Source organism: Herpailurus yagouaroundi, unplaced genomic scaffold, assembly GCF_014898765.1.
Source record: "Herpailurus yagouaroundi ecotype Mexico unplaced genomic scaffold, PumYag 100, whole genome shotgun sequence".
In the NCBI taxonomy this organism is placed as follows: Eukaryota; Metazoa; Chordata; class Mammalia; order Carnivora; family Felidae; genus Herpailurus; species Herpailurus yagouaroundi.
Window position 1 is genome coordinate 48,364,268 of NW_024412391.1, and position 18,185 is coordinate 48,382,452.

The 18,185-nt window shown below is 41.1% G+C and overlaps 1 protein-coding gene across 1 annotated transcript in view; it reads left to right on the forward strand.

Annotated features, from left to right (window-relative positions):
* Nucleotides 1–6: 6 nt before the first annotated feature.
* The window catches only part of RAPGEF5 (Rap guanine nucleotide exchange factor 5), a 232,144-nt gene continuing 213,965 nt past the window's right edge, over nucleotides 7–18,185 (forward strand). Inside the window, exon 1 of the mRNA XM_040472454.1 lies at nucleotides 7–52. The gene's annotated coding sequence lies outside the window, so the exon portion shown is untranslated. The remainder of the gene's footprint in view (nucleotides 53–18,185) is intronic.

The window sequence follows — 18,185 nt, forward strand, 5'->3', positions numbered from 1 at the left end:
GCTGCGGAGCGGGCTCACGCTGCGGAGGAAGCGGAGCGCCGCCGGGGCCCGGGTGAGTGGCCCGGACCGGCCGGGCCCCAGTGGGCACGGGCGGCGCGCACGTGGAGCCCGCGCCCACCCTCCCGGGCCGCAGAGGGGACATCTGGAAGTTGGGGAGGTGGCGGACGGGGCGCCCTCGTGCAGGGTCCGGGGACGACGGGGTCGTGGGGTGACCCCCGGCGAGCGACGGCTTCCCCTTCCCCTAGTTGCACCTGACTTAACCCAGGGGCACCTGGATTTCGAGCGGCGGACCCTGGGTATCGCCGGAAGAAGGGCGGTTGGCGTCTCCCCCGAGGGGAAGCTGCAGGTGTCCCGTACCCAACTGTCGGCCAGCCCTGTCCCGACAGCAAGCCTCAGGCCCCACAAATGGGAGCCCAGTTTGCTGGAGGTGTGAGACGTGGGAGCATGTCCGGGACGCCCCGTGGCAAGCTCTGGGCATCGGGACTCTGGCCGCCGCCACCGCCACCGGCGAGGTGGAGGCACACGAGTTGGAAGTTCCCCGGGCGAGCTTCCATCTCAGGGGTTCTGGAGACTCCAGCACTTAGTGTTTGGTGACGCCCCCTTGAGCAGAGGGGTGCACGCCCCTCAGAATCTTAAATATTGACTTCCTGATGGTGTGTTCAGATATGATTTCCTGGTGAAGGAGTGTCCCTGGTTGTGCATCTAAGTGCATTTAATGGCCTGAACGGGTCGGGCATGTTTTGTTAGTTAAGAAAAGCAGGACAGCCTGATGATTTTCTCCTGGGATCTTTCACAAGCCACTCAGGAGGCCCTGATGGGGCCTCAGGCCAAGGGTCTGACTTACTGAGGTTTCCCTGCCCACCAGGGCTTTAGGGCAACTTTGGTAGGTTCTACTCAGTTCTTTAGGGTTTGTCGCTGTTAAGGAGGCTTTACCGAGAAGCTGCAACAGTGTAGTTTGGGAAGGAGGGTGGTGGTGCTGTAATAAACTGAATCTTGGTTGTCTGCTTTAAAAGGAGACCTTACTGGAAGACCTTTAGCTCTTGCAAAGACAGGTTTGTGGAAACGTGAGAGTTGGGGAGAAACATTTTGTTTTGGTGTGGCTTCTTTGGCAAGGAAGGATCTGAATTGGTGTAGGTCTTCAGCCTGTCCAGGTTGTGTTCCTCGTTTCTAAAGCATTTTCCTTCTAGTGTAGGGGATATCTGTATGTGATCTACCTCAGTGGGATATTCAGAGGACCAGCTGGATGTAGGACATCTTAAAGTCCATGACTAGTGGAGTCGAGGAATTGCCCACAAGTGACCTTAACGTGGGACATACGGGATTGTCTGCAAAGAAAGCAAGGAAATGTGTCCCAGAGACGTGGTAGCTGAATAAATGCAAGAACCAGAGTTATAGACTTTGCGGGAATCTAGGGAAAAGTAGGTCAAATCGTGTTCCTATTATCCTTGACAGATACTTTTTCATGGCACAGAATACTGAAGACATGAGGGCAGCCAGGCAATCTGTGACGGGAATTGCTGAAGGTTCCTGTATAAATAGATCTGTGTGCTCATCTGCATAAGGCCTTGTGTTTCTTGTTGCCTAGGATGATGTTGTATGCCTTGCCAACATATATATTTACTCTTCGTAATTAATCTGAATGTGGTTATTTCCAATAATATATACTTCATTAACCCTTCTTTGATCCCAATGCTGTATTGCTTTTGGATATTCCAAACACATTTCCTAAGTGCATGGCTAGTTTCTTACTGGGGAAAGATTGTCAAATTTTCCCATGTTGAAAACCCATACTTTTCAACTATTTCCCCTTCCTTTGGCTTTGGAGCCATCTTTGTGATTTTGGAACCTTCCCTAACAAAGAGATAAGACGGAATTTGAAAGAAAAAAAAAGCAGGTGAACTACATACCTGCATCAGTCTGTTCAGGCTGCTGTAACAAAATCCCATAGACTGGGTGGCTTAAACAACAGAAATTTATTTTCTCACTGTTCTGGAGGCTGGATAGTCCAAGGTCAAGGTGCCAGCAGATTTGGTTTCTGGTGAGAGCTCTCTTCCTGGCTTGCTTTCTTGCTGTGCCCTCACATGGCCGTTCCTCTGTGTACATGGATGGAAGGAGAGATCTGTCTCTCTCTTCCTTTTCTTATAAGTCTACTAATTCCATCATGGAAGCTCCACCCACATGACCTAGTCTACTTCTGAATACCTCCCAAAGGCTCTACCTCTAAATACGATCACGGTAGGGAGTACGGCTTCAACATATGAATTTTGAAGGAACACAGACATTCAGTCCATAACAGAAAGTATATGTAGGAAAGAGAAAAACAGAGGAGATATGTACCAAACCAGTTAGTGACTTGTGAGCATCTGGGGTCATCTGGTTAGCTCTTTAATTAAAGCAGTGATGCTCATGGAACAAATCATGGCTTAGATCCTTTGGTGGACTTAAAATTTTGTATTCTATGGCCTGTACCTCCAGATTACTGCTGAGTGATTGTAGGCACAAATTAACACAAATTCATTACCACTGGATTTTAAAAAAGGCAGTTCTAGGTATTACACAAGTTGGTAAGAAAGTTTGCAATTTCTGTATTGACCAAGATTTGATTTAGGAATACCTGTGGTACGTGTCCGTGCTGCCGTGGGCCCTCACAAATCTGGACAATCTGACATCAACTGTCATCAAGTAAGCTCTTTGTAGGTTGTGTTGCCCAACCCAGATGCCTGGTAGGCTGTCTCTTACCGGGAAAAATTATGCTGACATTTGGTTAATATTGCAGAACTCCTGTGTTTCTTGGTTCAGTCATTTCTGATCATATTGAATACCAACTGATTAAGACTCTGCTAAGTGGAGAATGTCTAAATTTTCCTTTGTGGGAGGACCCTACCTACCTCCTAAAATCAGTAGTAAAATAAGGCACAGCTTGAATTCCCACCAAAACCCTTTAGTCATTTTTAAAAATTGTGTTATGGAGATTATGAGAAATAGTATGATAAATACCCAGCCTTCAACAGTTATTAACATTTTGTCAGTCTTGTTGCATTTATTTCTCTTCCCCAGTTTTCTCATGGGGGCTAGCCCATTTTATTTTATTATTAAGTTTATTTATTTATTTTGGGGGGAGAAGGGCAGAAAGAAAGGGAGAGAGAGAATCCCAAGCAGGCTCTGTGCTGTCAGTGCAGAGCCTGATGTGGGCCTTGAACTCATGAGCTGTGAGATCCTGACCTAACTTGAAATCAAGAGTCAGACCTTTAACTGACTGAGCCACCCAGGCACCCTTAGGGATGGTGTATTTTTAAGCTAAATCCTAAACATCCTGTTATCTTACTTATAAATGTGTCAGTATACATTTCTGATAAGGACTTCTTTTTTCTTGAAACAACGACCAAACAAACAAACAAACAAACCCAAAGACTTTTATGCCTTTTTCTCACCTAAATATATTAACAGTGATTTCCTAATACTATTCCCATAGTCACATATTCTGAAAGATGTATTTTTACTTATGATTTGTTGGACTCAGGAGCTAAACACAGTCCACACATTACATTGGGTTGTTAGGTTTTTAAATCTATTTTATTTTATAATAGTCCCCCTTCCCTTCTTTTTGATTTGATGGAGAGAAAGAGCACAGATCTGGTAGAATGATCTGTTTTCTGGGCCAATTTCTCACTGGTGTCATTTAGCTTGTTTCTCTCCTCCCCATGTCTCCTGTAATATGGTAGTTGGATGTAGAGGCCTGATTACATTTAGATTCAAAGGCAAGCATCCTTCGTAGGTGGTGCTTTGTAAAATCTGTTGTATTATAATCACAAGACACATGATGTCTGAATCTCTCTCTCTCTGAGATGTTAAGGTTGATTAGTGGGTTCAGGTAGAGTCAACTTCCCTTTCACCTAATGATCTTAGCATCCATAGATGGTTGTAGCCTAGATCCATTTCATTAGAGATTACAAAAGGGTGATGATCTGAATCTATCACTTCTCTTGCATTTATTAATTGGTATTCTGTCTGTAAAGAACTTAACCCTCATAAGCTGTATGGGTCTCCTGAAATTCAAGTTGTGTGGGGAAGACAAGGAAAGCTCATTTTTTTTTCCTTTTATCAATTTTCTGAGTAATGATTTGGTGCCCTAACAGTCTCTCATGATCAATGAGTTCTTTTTTAAGTGTCGCTAAGAACTTGTGGACCTCAATGTATCAGAGACCAGTAGTCTCTGATAACCTTTCTTGCTTTCTGGCACAAGATATGCTAAACTTACCTTGTCCATTTCCTGCTTCAGATCTGAAATCAGCCATTTTCCCAAAGGGCTCTAATTTTTGGTTGACAGCTGTTCGTTCCCCCCACCCTTTGCCTCTCTTAGTGGTTGCAGTATTTTTTACCTTGGTTTTAGGCCTTCCATCTTAAGTTTTTGTTTCTTCTTAAATTCTTCTCATCAGGCTGCTTCTAAAGACTGTCATTTTCTCCCTCTAATAAAATAGCTGGTAACTACTATTCCCTTTTTCTATATATACTGTCAAATTGCTGGGACTGACTTATTTCGGGCTTTGGCGGCTGTGATCTTTTCTGCAGCGTTCTACCTCTTTCATCTCCTCGGAATCTGTTTCATTTACAGCAGGCAGAATGATTCACCAATTGTGCCAAATTGACTGTTCACCAAACAGTGACAGTCGGCCTTCGGATTATTAGACTTCTCTCCGCTGATTTCTTCTCACTCAGGCAGAGTCCCTGTGGCATGGCAGGTGCTCTTGAAACTTGGGAAAGTGAAAGAACAGCTAGTGGCTCTCTGCATGAGGTTCTCTTTTCATTTGGAGTCTCGACCCAGATGATTCCCTCTCAAAAAAGGAACAAGGTAGCCCATTTCCTTTGTCCAAGCTGGAGTGTTTTAGGTGTGATTTAACACCTCCTCTGCTGGAAATAAGACCTTGTTGACTGAGAAACATGTACTGCTTCAAGTTGTACCAGTATGCGTGAATTATAGTCCTTTTGTACACACACCTTACAGGCAAAGCATGTAATTTTAATTTGTTCTTTGTATTTAAATTAAAATCAATGGCTGACATTTCATAGCACTTAATTATGCGCCATGCATGTTCTGATACAAACTTCAATCCTCATAACAAGCCTGTGAGTTAGCTGCTATTGTTTGCATTCTACAGATGAGGAAACTGGAACATAGATGTAACTTGCCCAAGAATGTGGGGGCTGAAGGAGGTTTGAACCTAGCCAGTCTGGTTCCATAGTCCCTGCTCTGAATTGTCTCTCTGGTTTTCCTCAAATGCACTGAGGACAAAGGGTCTATTTTAGTCTAAACTAATTAGCCTACAGTACCTGTTGATATTACCTTACAACTCGGAGAGTGGTCAGTAAATGCTGTTGATAATGCCAGCCGTTAATCTTTCTTTCTTTGAGCACTCTGAGGCTTGTGATAGACGTACTGGGTGTGGGGGCAGGAAGGGAGGGGAAATATTGTTGAATGGCTACGAATATTGACTAGAATTAAAAGTAGTGTTCAGTGTGTCATAAGCAAAAATCACCCAGGCCCACCTTGATCAAGGCCAATACAAAAATTTGTGAATTCGCTCGCTTACTCTTTTCTTATCTGCTTATGGTAGCCTGTTAGAGATAAGGGCCATTAAGGAAGGCATGCATTTTCCAGGGAAGGTGAGTCAGATCAGATAGGAGGGACATTTGATGATCTTATTTGAGAAACATTGACTTCTTACAGCTCGAACCTTGATAATATAAAACAGTGTGGACATGGCTACAAATAAAGTGAAACTCCACAAATGCCACCTCTAAAAATGAAAAAAAAAAAAAAAAGAAATTATAGATTCATTTATTCTACTTGAATTTCATGTAGATTCTAGTAAAGGACCTCAATGGCAAGTTAATGCCCTATTTACTTCCTTTCTCTCGCCTCTGACCCCTGGCATTGGCTTCGGTTGCAAAATTAGATCCCAAGGAAAGAACATGCGCAATGGCTTCAGAAGCTGGGTTTGGATTTCAGTGCCATCATTTTGTAGCCTTCCGTGAGTTATTCTTGGAGCTCTCCAAGCCTCCGTTCTTCCTCTAGAATGATGCGTATCATGGACCAGGTTTTCAGAGAATAGAGACAATGTATGGAAAATTTGGGGTATGTTGGAACTTAAATTTTTCCTTCCCTAGCCGGATGCTTATTCTGGACAAATTGACATTCATAGACATTTATAGGAGTCTAGTAACAAAAATTTTTTGCTTTCGCATGCAATGTCAGATTCCATGTTTTTTAAAAACATGATATCCTAACATTGAGTGAATATCTTAGGTGTCATCTAAATACTGGTACCATAACAAAATATCCTCAGCTTCACATTTGCACTGTTTCTTAAATTGACTTGGCAGTAATTGGTAACTTGTGTAGCTGAAAATAGATGGAAAGGTGGGAGATAAGTCACTGGTGATGACTTTGAGTACTTGTGATTTTTTTTTTTTTGCCTTAATGTTGCATAACAACCTTTATTAGGAACACTGATAATCCCAGTAATGGTATGCAATCTGGAAGTAGTTTGTGAGAAGTTAGAAAGTTTCATGCAAAAGCAAAATAGTTGAAATCAATGACTTAATTTTTTGTGGTGAGTTGTTATTGTGATAAATTATTCATAAATGGATGTGGAAAAGGGATGGTCTGCAGACACCGCTGTGAATACTGGCACATCTTTATCAGATTAAACTTCAATAGTCTCTTAAAGGGAGGAGGTGTTTTCACCTATGAGGAAACTATAGTCTAGAGAGGTTAAGTAACTTTCCCATGGCCACTCAGCTAGAAAGTAGTAGAAGCAGAATGGAACCCAAGATTGTCTGATTCCAAAATCTACGGCCTTTCCTCAATGCCATGTTGTCTAAGATTTTGACATAATTATAGCCTGTGGTATATTGAAACTGTAGATGTATAGGACATTTCAAGTCAGGACAAAACATAGCTCATTTTCTTTCCGGCGTCTTCAGTAATGGCTTCCAGGATCAGTCTTTAATTATTCACAAGGTTGACAATAGCTTGGTAGCAGCTCTTCCTCATCTCCCAGCAATACCAGCCATTGTACAAGAAAGAAGGTTTGGCATGACTCATCCCAGAAGCCGTTTTTTTCCCAGGTGGTTTGGAAGCCCGACTAGCTCCATAGTACAAACGCACTTGGACATTTATAAAGCAAGCAGTTTCCTTTTCTGGTGTTTCTAGAAGATAAGAAAAGGAGGAGTTTGTTGTAACTCAGGACTTGGGTTCCTGATGGCAACTTGTTTGCTATTTAACATACTTCAAGAAGTGAGAAGTATGCATACCTGTCAAAGTAACTGAATCCATTTACAATTGAATAAAATCATTGAGAATACACAAATGTATTAATAAAATTAAACTTAGATATATTTTCCTTTTGATATGGTGTTACTACCTGAGGCAAATGACTCTTAATTTTTTTTTTTAATTCCAGACCTTTTTAAGAATCAAAGGATGCACCCCAGAAAAATGCACATGCAGATGTAATTTTTGCATCTCATTTCAGAGGGCTTATGGATATTTTGAAGCCTGGTCCACAGACCCTCTAATTAAAAAGCCCTTCCCTACTCTCTGTTCTGGAGGGTACAACCATGGTTCTCTTATTTTAGTTTTTATCTTTACTCCTTTTAAACATTTTAGCATAGCATCAAGCCCTCATTCAGTTGTCAGTTGAATAGCTCCTTGAATTAATGTATTTTTTCGGTGTGTTGAATTAGAAATTATTTGTCTGTGAATGTAGCAAATGCTTTAGTGATCCCTGGTAGGTGGTGGTGGTGGTGATAACCTATTTTTGTTGAACAAATCCTATCACATTTTTGGTGTTGGGATTATTCGGAGTACTTTAAGACCATTAACCCATTTAATCCTCATAACAACACGTGTGGCAGATCACTCTCGTCTTGTTTTTTCCCCAAGAGGGGAACAGAGAGGCACAAAGATATTGATTTTGCTACTCCCCAAAATGAGGTGCAGAGAGGCTAAGGAAGATGCCTGAGGTCACCCAAGGAGTGGAGGAGCCAAGATTTGAACCAAGGAAGTCAGGCTCCATATTATGAGGTCTACCTATTCAGCTGTGTCCTCTCGCTAAATAAAATAATTAATTTATTGTCTTAATTATGGTCTCTCTTTTTTTGTTTGAAGGCTTTAGAAATAGGGATGTGTATTAAAGTTGATGTGATCTGGGGCGCCTGGGTGGCGCAGTCGGTTAAGCGTCCGACTTCAGCCAGGTCACGATCTCGCGGTCCGTGAGTTCGAGCCCCGCGTCAGGCTCTGGGCTGATGGCTCAGAGCCTGGAGCCTGTTTCCGATTCTGTGTCTCCCTCTCTCTCTGCCCCTCCCCCATTCATGCTCAGTCTCTCTCTGTCCCAAAAATAAATAAACGTTGAAAAAAAAAAAATTAAAAAAAAAAAAGTTGATGTGATCATTTAGTGGGATTTTTCTTTTCCCATGTAAAGCTATTATTAAATTGATGATATGTCTTAAAATTGTGGTACCTTAGAATAAAGGAACTATAGTAAGTTATGTTTTAGTTTTTAAATATAGCTTCATAGTTTATTTGTAGAAATATCAAAGTAAATCACAGCTATAAAACAGTGCATATAAACACAACCATGTCTATTTATGAAGTGTGAAAAATGTGAGTTAAGATTATATTAACAATTTATATGAACACTGATATTGCTTGGGTAACAATTTAAATGTCAGAGGAGAATAAATTCAAAATTTTCCTACAAAAAGCATGAATAGCCTCAGAGTAATGTTGAAGATTGAAGAAACTGACATTCTTCTATGTGAAATTTTACATATATGTATATTTTATATTGTATATTATACATAATTTATATAATTTATATAGCAACATAAACATAAGTTTATATTATGCATGATTATATATAATTCATCATATATAATGTTATATAACTTATTTTAAAATTGCATTTAAATTTAATGTATAATTTAAATTATATTTAAATTCAATTTATAATTTATTGTATACAATGTTTATATTATATAATCAGATATATAATTTATGATATAATTTATTGGTTTCTTCACAGGTTTTTTAACAGTAAGATTTAAAAGTTAATCTTATATAAATTTATTTATTTTTAACTAAAAACTATGAATATACCCAAATGATCGTAGATGTAGACTTGTCTTTGTCACTACTTTGTGTAGAGAGTTGGCTGATTTTACCTTCTGTGAGTCAGTTAAACTTAAAATTTTGTCTGCTTTGTTCATGAGACATTGGCTTCTCCCTTACAACATGCTTTCATTGTGCACTATTTGTGTTATCCATGGAGAAAAACCTTTACTAAATTGAAGAGTTCTGAAAAGAGGGCTTCTGCAATCCAGCTGGTTGTCTTCCCGTATTTTTTTCCTAACTGGTCTGGCAACTTAAACTCCAGCCCCATTGGTGGCCTTGTCATCCAGTTGAATTTGACCTTGTCAAATCATTTACCTGCAGCTGTTCTGAGGTGTACATGCAAATACTTGTGATTGCCCAACACTTACACCTTTGGTGCTGACTGTAAATTTGTCTTACTCTTGCGTGTTACTATTGCGGGAAGTGAACAGCATATCACTGCTGTTTGGTCTAACACTCTAAATGTTGACTGTAATGAACAAACACCACAAATGATTTTGTGCTGTGAATTTATATATAGGTATGAAATCTTTTGTAGAAAAAGTAGGGGAGATGTATGATGATACCTTTTAGAAATTAGGGCAAGTATTATGCCTGTTTCAATCTATTAAAATAGAATTTGGGGGTATCTGGGTGGATCAGTCGGTTAAGAGTCCATCTTTGGCTCTGGTTATGATCTCAGAGTTAGTGGGTTTGAGCCCTGCATCTGGCTTCACACTGACAGTGTGGAGCCTGCTTGGGATTCTCTCTCTTTCCCTCTCTCTTTGCTCCTCCCCCACTTGTACTTTCTCTCTTTCTCAAAAATAAATTAAAAAAACAGAATTTGGCTGTAATACAGTAAATATTTTTCTATATGTTTGTCACTTAGCAACTGTGTGACATGGAATAACAAATAACCTTTCCGAGTCTCTATCCCTAATACCGTTGCTCTGTCATGAGAAGCGATAGTGGGATAGAGGTCCGATTTTCATTTCTTGCTCCTTGTGTCCCCAAGGTCTGAGAAGTGGTCTTTCTCTCTTGAGATGCAGCCTCAACCCCGGAGCACTTTGGGACTTATCTTAGACAAATGGAAAGAGGGGTCATTAATATTCACCACATCCCTTGAGTTGTCGAGGGGGAAGATAATGCATTAGTAGAAAGAGCATTTGAACTGCAGGAAGAATCTGATTAAATTAAGAATCTGTCATATGAAAAGAGTAGAAAGAACATATCTATAAATCTATTTCTAGAAGATTAAATTATTTGGCCATAAACAGAATTCTGTGAGAGGTGTCAGAAGAGAACTTGACAGCCAGCCCTTTGTGTCCTGGGAGATCTTACCAGGTAGCCTTATCTTCTTTTAGATAAGAGGTTTGTTGCTATTTCTTATTCTCACTGAAAGCTGTTTCTTCGCCTCAAATTGACATCAATGTTTATTTTCCTCTACTATTTTAAATTTATCACAAATATTCAAATAGCGCCCATTGACACATTCAAATTTCCTATTCCTCTTGGCACATAACTCCTTTTAAAAAAAGCAACCTAGTCATATTTTAAGCTACCTTGAGTATCTCCTGAGTTTTGAGCTAAAAAAAAAAAAAAATTCAGTTCATTAGTAGTTGGCTGTTCACTCTGCTGTCTTTTATATAATGATTTACATTTACAAAGTACTTTCACATACATTCTTATTTTAATGTTTTCATAACTCTGGAATAAAGTATTTTTTTCTTATATAGATTTGAAGGCAAGTTGCGGAGTTTTTTTATATACCACAATCTCACCATCTGTGAAGCAAAGATAGGGTGGTGAGACTAAGCAAATTAATATGTGAAGGCTATTAAGACAGAGGTAGTTATGCAGAGAAATAGCTGCTTCTGTTGTCATTGCCATCATCATCGTCAACATCATCATCATTGTCTGAAGTGACAGATCTGAGGTAGTCCAAGGTCCCTTTGAAAATCCCTTTGAAAAACTGAAAGAGGTCTTACTGGTCATATTGATGGCCATTAAGGGGAAGAACTGAGGCTCAAACATTGCTATCTTAATGAAGGTCATAGTAAGGAAGTTAAAAGAGTGAGGGGCTCTATATCCTGGACTCCTTGTTAGTCCAAGGGTCTTAGTTAGATTATCTGTGCATTTCCTAAGGTCCTTATCTTTAGCTCCCTAAAACTAAAAGACTTCTAAAATTTTAGCGTACTTGAGGATCCCTGGAGGGCTTGTGAAAACACAGATTCCAGGGTCCCCACACTCAGAGACTTTGTTCAGTAGCTTACAGGTGAGGCCCAAGAATCTGCATTTCTGTTGAGTTCCAGGTGATGCTGCTGGTCCATGGGCCACACTTAGTAGCACTGGTCTAAAGGCCGCACAAGTTTGGTGATCTTCAAAATCAGAAAATTACTGAGGCAGGAGTCTACCTAGTTTCCTGTTTGTCACCGCCGTGATAGAAGGACAAATCAAGATGGAGGACCATGACTATGAGAATTTTATTGAATTAATAATTTTGGGAACTGCCCCTTATTGGTTTCTATAGAGTGGCAGTTCAAAAAGAAGTGATGAATATTTGAAACATAAAGAGTTTGTGGTACCTGTGTCTTTTCCTAGACTCACCCACTTGTGGCTTTTAAAGGCTTGTCATTACTAGCTCCTATGTGCTGCAGCATCTCCTCTTGGGTCTCTCAATCTTTCTTGCATATCTTTGATAGGCTCTTTTCTGAGAGGACCCTTGACTGCTATAGGAGGCCAAGGAAAGGCAGTGTTGGGAAGAGTGACAGTAGAAGATATAGTCCTGATGAGAAGAATTTCATGAGTGGAGTGGACATTGGCAGTAGCCGAGGCAAGGGATCCAGCCTAGCCCCTGAAGTTTAGGTGGAAGATGAGACTAAGGAGGGCAGGGACAGGGCCTGGCCTGTGATGCTGGGCGATGTAAGGTGATGTAAGGTGATGCTGGGATTAACAAAAGGTCCTGAGAGGTCCCTGGTATGAAGCTAGAAATTGTGCTAGAATGTGACTGAGTGCCATTCCTGCATCATTCCTATGCACAAACTTGGATGACTAGGGTTCATAATCAGAGAAGCTTTTACATGAGGGATTTGCAGGGATTTGCATCCCTTCTCTACAGTTGCCTTAGTTTTCTTTTTGGGATCCGCCCCCACCCCCCGCCCCGCCCCGTGCTTGCCTTTTTCCCAGACACTCTTAGCATTGCTAGTCTATACATAGGAGTTATAAGACCTTTATGTGGTACTTTGATCTTGGTTAATTTTGTTGCAGTATATTGAACGTGTTCTGAAATGCCTGGGAACACTACATTCACAAAGTAACAAACAGTTGAATAGAATAATTACACCTTCAGTTCCTGTGCCCATGGGATCCGGGGGTGGGTGTGTCAATAAGATAAAAACCATTTTTCCTGGTTTTGGTGTTCAGCCAAGTCCTCTTCTACAGTCACCTCACCATGAAGCAGGACTACAATACAAACTCGTACCAATTCTGTGTATTTATCAGTTCTTTTATACTGAGATGTTATCCTCAGGATAAAAATGTTTCATACCCTATAGATAGATAGTTTTGGGGTAGTACAGGTTGAGTGCTACTAATGTCTAAATACTTTGTCTTAATAAATGAAACATTTAGAGACAAAACAGGTCCTTGATGTCAAATTTTCTATCATTAACATTTTTTTAGGAAGGAAAAAAAAACATTTCTCTTTGAAGCAAAATTAACTCTAGAACTTTTCCCCTCTCTTTCTGGGTTTTCATATATTTACGTGTTGGAAAACATGGGTATGTGATGGAGTCAGGCTGTGACCTCTCATAATTGGGGCAAATCATGATGAATCATCCCATGTTACCTACTGTGGCACAGATTCAAGGCATATGAGCCCTTTGTCTTTACTCAATTTCCCCTCCTTTCTGGCGGCTTGGTGGCCGAGCACAGGGGAGGGGAACCCTGCTATTCCAGGAAGGGGATGGAGCCCTAGGTGGGGGCTGCCCAGAAGTGGAAGTGTATGAGCCTTACCTGGTTCACCTGTTAGTGAACCAGGGGGAGTAAGAGGGGTTCTAGTGCAAATGACCCTGGTGAGGGAGTTCAGATCCTGTTTAGGGAGCAGAGAGGAGCTCAGTGTGGAGGAGTGGGCTGGCTGGGGCCCAGTCAGGCAGGCTTTCTAGTCCCCAACACTTGTTTCCACCTCAGTCTAGAGCCTGAGTCTGCCCAATCCCCCTCACTGGGGAAGGAGCGTTTCCTTTTCTTAGTATCTTCTCCCCTCGGCTGGCCCCAAGAAATCTCTGGTTAGCCTTTCTCCTGGTTTTTTGAAGACTCATCTCCTTACTCACTTCCCTTGGAATGAGCCATCCTTTGGGTCTGGTTTCCTTTGGCTTTACCATCCGTGGCTTCTTCTTCTCCTCCCCTCCCAACCTTTGTTCCTTTAAGGCTTTGCGGGTGGGCTGTTTGCCCAGAACGTCTTCTATGAACCAGCTCATCCTGTTGTTTGCTTTCCTTGCTTCATTGCACAGCCCCGTTTCTTCATCCTTTACTGTTTACCTGGCTTCAGCTGAGGGCTCTTTCCTATGGAAGAGGGTGCTCTTCTCAGGACTTGGGGTGATTCAGCCCACTTTTGCATGTTGAAGAGAATTATGTTAAAACTCTCGAGGAAGCCCTCATACAACCTCCTTTGACATTTTTTTTTAGATGATTTACAGGATTTATTCCCTCCTCCTCCTTCCTTTACTCCTTCTCTCCTCTCCCCAACCTCCCCACCCCAAAAGAAGTAGAACTTTTGCAATGTAACCGCTATCTAACTGGTATACATTATGGGATGAAGAATTTGTAACTGTATTGATTGCTGATTAGCATTACATTTTCAAAACTACATCCTTTAAATAGGGACTTCTGGTTTAGTCCACAGATGTATATGAGAAGGTATTGGTCTGGTAAGAAGTAAGGTTGTGAAATTCAGTATCAGTTTCATTTCTGTCATAAATGTCATAAATGTAGAAGCTTCTGGGCGCCTGAGTGGCTCAGTCAGACTTCAGCTCAGGGCATGATCTCATGGCTTGTTGAGTTTGATCCCCACATTGGGCTCTGTGCTGACAGCTCAGAGCCCAGAGCCTGCTTCAGATTCTGTCTCCCTCTTTCTCTGCCCCCCACCTCCCCACGCACTCGTGCTCGGTCTCTCTCTCTCTCTCTCTCTCTCTCTCTCTCTCTCTGTCTCAAATATAAATAAACATTAAGAAAATTTTTTAAATTGTAGAAGCTTCTATGTAAGCAATTAGCTTTGGGAGTACATGGCTAGACAGAAGACAAAGTATAGTGGATTAATGATTTGTTAATTGTTCTTTCACTGCAGGCAGCTTCTTGTAACATAGCACCTGCTCATCCCATCCCAGACTGCCACCCAGTGCTGTCATCCCCTCTGTGCATTTCCTGGTACTTTTCTTCCTTCTAAAAATCTGTGTTATACAGAACTATCTGATGTGTCAGTCAGGATGATCTAGGTTTTGCCTCAGTAACAAAAATACACCAAAATCTGTGTGGCTTCACACAACCGAGTTTATTTCTTGCTTACAAAAAGACCCTCTTGGGGTGCCTGGGTGGCTCAGTCAGTTAAGGGTCCGACTTCGGCCCAGGTCTTGGTCTCACAGTTCGTGAGTTCGAGCCCCGTGTCAGGCTCTGTGCTGACACCCCAGAGCCTGGAGCCTGCTTCGGATCCTGTGTCTCCCTCTCTCTGCTCACACTCTGTCTCTCTCTCAAAATAAATTTAAAAAAGATTTTTAAAAATTAAAAAAAAAAGACCCTCTTGTGTCTGGGCGCTCTTCAGCATAGCTGTCCTCTGTGTGGTGGCCCTGCTTCCATCTTAGGACATTTCTATGTCATCACCCTCCACAGTGACTACAACATGTGAGGAAAGAGTGGGAAATTTCACATGGGCATTTAAGTGCTTCCACCTGAAGTGACTTCTGCTCATATTGCATTGGCCAGAGCAAGTCCTACTGCTTCCTGGGGAAGTATCCTCTTCCTGGGAGCTTTGAAGAAGAAGACAAGAGTCAATATTAGTAACATCTACCTTGGACATCAGAAGCTGAGAATACAGAAGTGAATACAGCCATGATCCCAGTCTTAAGTCCAGCAAGGGAGATAAACATGTTAATAGTATTATAATCTAGTTTTACAGAACTGGACAAATTATAAAATACATAGCATCATAACTGCTATGATAGAACAGAAATCACCTGGGGACACAAAGGAAGAGAACCCACCTCCCTGAGCCTGGAGATGAGAGGAAAACTTCAGAGTGGAGGTGACGTAAGGGCTGGGGTTTGTCACTTGCCAGGTTTAGATCTACATTGCCTTGGTCAGGGCGGCTTCTGATTTTATTTTATGTGCTGTATAACATCTAAACTAATAATTTGGGATACAGCTCTAGGAAATAGACTTTCTTTTTCTGTAGGAACCTCAAAGAAGAAATGAAAGCCGTCAGCAGTAGAATAGATCTGCTAGTTCATATGAAATGCAACACAAAGGTATCCTTGCAATGAAGACTTAACAAAAACTTCTTTTACTGAGCAGTTTTGCTGCTGACAGTTCTTTGATGTCAAACATTAAACTTGCCATCACGGTGTGAAAGGAATAAAGGCAAGTGTCAACTAACAAGGTTAGTTATTAGGCAACAGAGGTTGCATATACAGTACTTTGATTTGCCTAGAGATTCTGACATATTTTACATGAGAGATAAATGTGAGTGGTGTGTTAAGAGTGCAAAGAGTTTGCTTCATAGACAAAAGAAGAATCTCATCCTTGGATCTTCAGAAAGTCGAATTCTTACCCTCCTTCACTGCATTAGGCCTCCTGGCCTTCTTGGGGATCCTCCATCACACTGGGCAGCCCCCACCTCAAGGCCTTTGCACCTGCAGGTTTCTCTGTCTGAACCCACTTTTCTTCAGATAACTGTTCACCTGCTTCAAGTCTTTGCTCAAAGACCATTCTCTTGAAGCCCCCTGGCCACCCTATTTAGAATTGCAGCATCTGTCCCCTTCCTATTCCACCTTATAACATCAATAATTGACAATTAGCTTATTTGTTTTGTCTATGGTAATCTTCCTCCGCAAGTATGTAAGCTACCCGAGGGCAAGGATTATTGCCTGTTTCATACACGGTTGTATTTTCGATCAGACTACTGCCTGGAGCATAGTAGGTTCTCAATAATACCGGTTAAATGCATGGTGGGGGTTTCCATTAGAGCTCCTCTCAACTGTTCACGAATTTCCTCCTGTACTTACATGAATTTCCTCCTGTAAACCATGAGCACTTTTAAATTCAATTTTATAACGTGCCAGCTACCTTTCCCTAGGGAGCAAGAGCGAGGCTCATTTAAGGAGCTCATAGTTTGGTGGAGAAACTTGTTTGATTCTGCTTGTAATATGTAATTAAATTTAGCAAGATTTGGAGTGCCTAATACATGTAGATATTGAATGGGAATCCTGAACTCAAGAAGGTTACTGTTTTTAAGTGTGGCATGCCAGGACGTAAGATTTGTCTGTGTCATGAACTTTCATAAGTAGCTTTTCCATGATGTTGCTTGGTTGAGTCCAGTGGCTCTCAGATTTTTCTTCTGTCATGAGACACATGACGCGTGATGGTGGTGCTCATCTGCTTGACCATTCCAGCAGTATGTTGAATTCTTGGTCAACAAATCCTGGATTGTTTTTCTCATAGGAATCCCACCAAGCTATACATGAGGTTGCTTTTCACCTTTGGTTCACCCACTCAGGAAAGTATATTGGGAAAACCAATGTGCTTTGATTAAAAAAAAATTATTCATAAGCCTCAGTACGTCTCTTACTAATAATAAAGTTCTCGTGGCACATAGCAACTAAGTAAAAGGTGTCGTGATGGCTCATTTAAGAATAATTGGTTTAGATGATATATACTATGAGGAGAAAGGAGATTGAGCTTGATTAGCAAGATTTAAGGAAATTACTTGGTAGAGGTAGGATTTGAGGATTAACTAGTTAGTAAGAATAATAGGTAGGGAAGAGAGAAGGACAAGTCAGGGCAGAAGGGAGCATGGCATGTGATTGGGACATTGAGGAATATGTCTGGCCGGAGCCAGGTGCAGGCTTAAAGGGTTGGACTTATAAATTGAGGGAAGATGATGGGTGATCTTGAGTTTGTCTTTGTATTAACCTTGTTATCACCAATGGAAAATGTTCAGGGAAACCTCTATACTATACAGGTTTCAAGACTTTGTGTTTAATTTCTTTGTAAAAAAAATTTTTTTAAAAGAATGGTAAGCCTAGTGTAAGGTATAGAGAAAATGAATCACTATGTTGCACACTTGAAACTAATGTACATTGTGTGTCAAATGTAGTCAAATAAAGCAAATTAAGAACAAGTAAAATGTCACAAAGATTGACCTCTAAAGAAATAAAATAAGCCACCTGGGTGGCTCAGTTGGTTAAGCGTCTGACTCCAGCTCAGGTCATGATCTTGTGGTTCATGGGTTCGAGTCCTACATCGGGCTCTGTACTGACAGCTTGGAGCCTGGAGCCTGCTTCGGATTCTGTGTCTCCCTCTCTCTCTGCCCCTCTCTTGCTCACACTCTGTCTCTCTCTCTCTCTCTCTTTCTCAAAAGTAGGTGAACATTTAAAATTTTTTTTAAAAAATAAAATAAAAATTGAGAACTAACTTATGACTTCATACTTTCATTTTGCCAAGTAAGGGCACAAGAAAATTCAATAGGTCTTACATTTTGTAAGAGAAAGACATTTTAACACAAAAGAAAAAAATGACACAACCCTCTACTAAAGGACTGCTCATCATAATTAAATAAATAAAGTTTTATAGAAAACTGCCTTGTCCTTATGGGTGCCTCACGTTAACGTTTGTGAACTACTTCATACAATACATGCGTGGGTTTTGGGGACAGAATTAAGTTGAGACTATCAGTAGACACGATCTAATAGATGGAAGGTGGCAGTCACTGTCAGTTGATAAAAGCATTTCTTCAGAGAGATCAGTGGAAGTGGGTGGTGTGCAG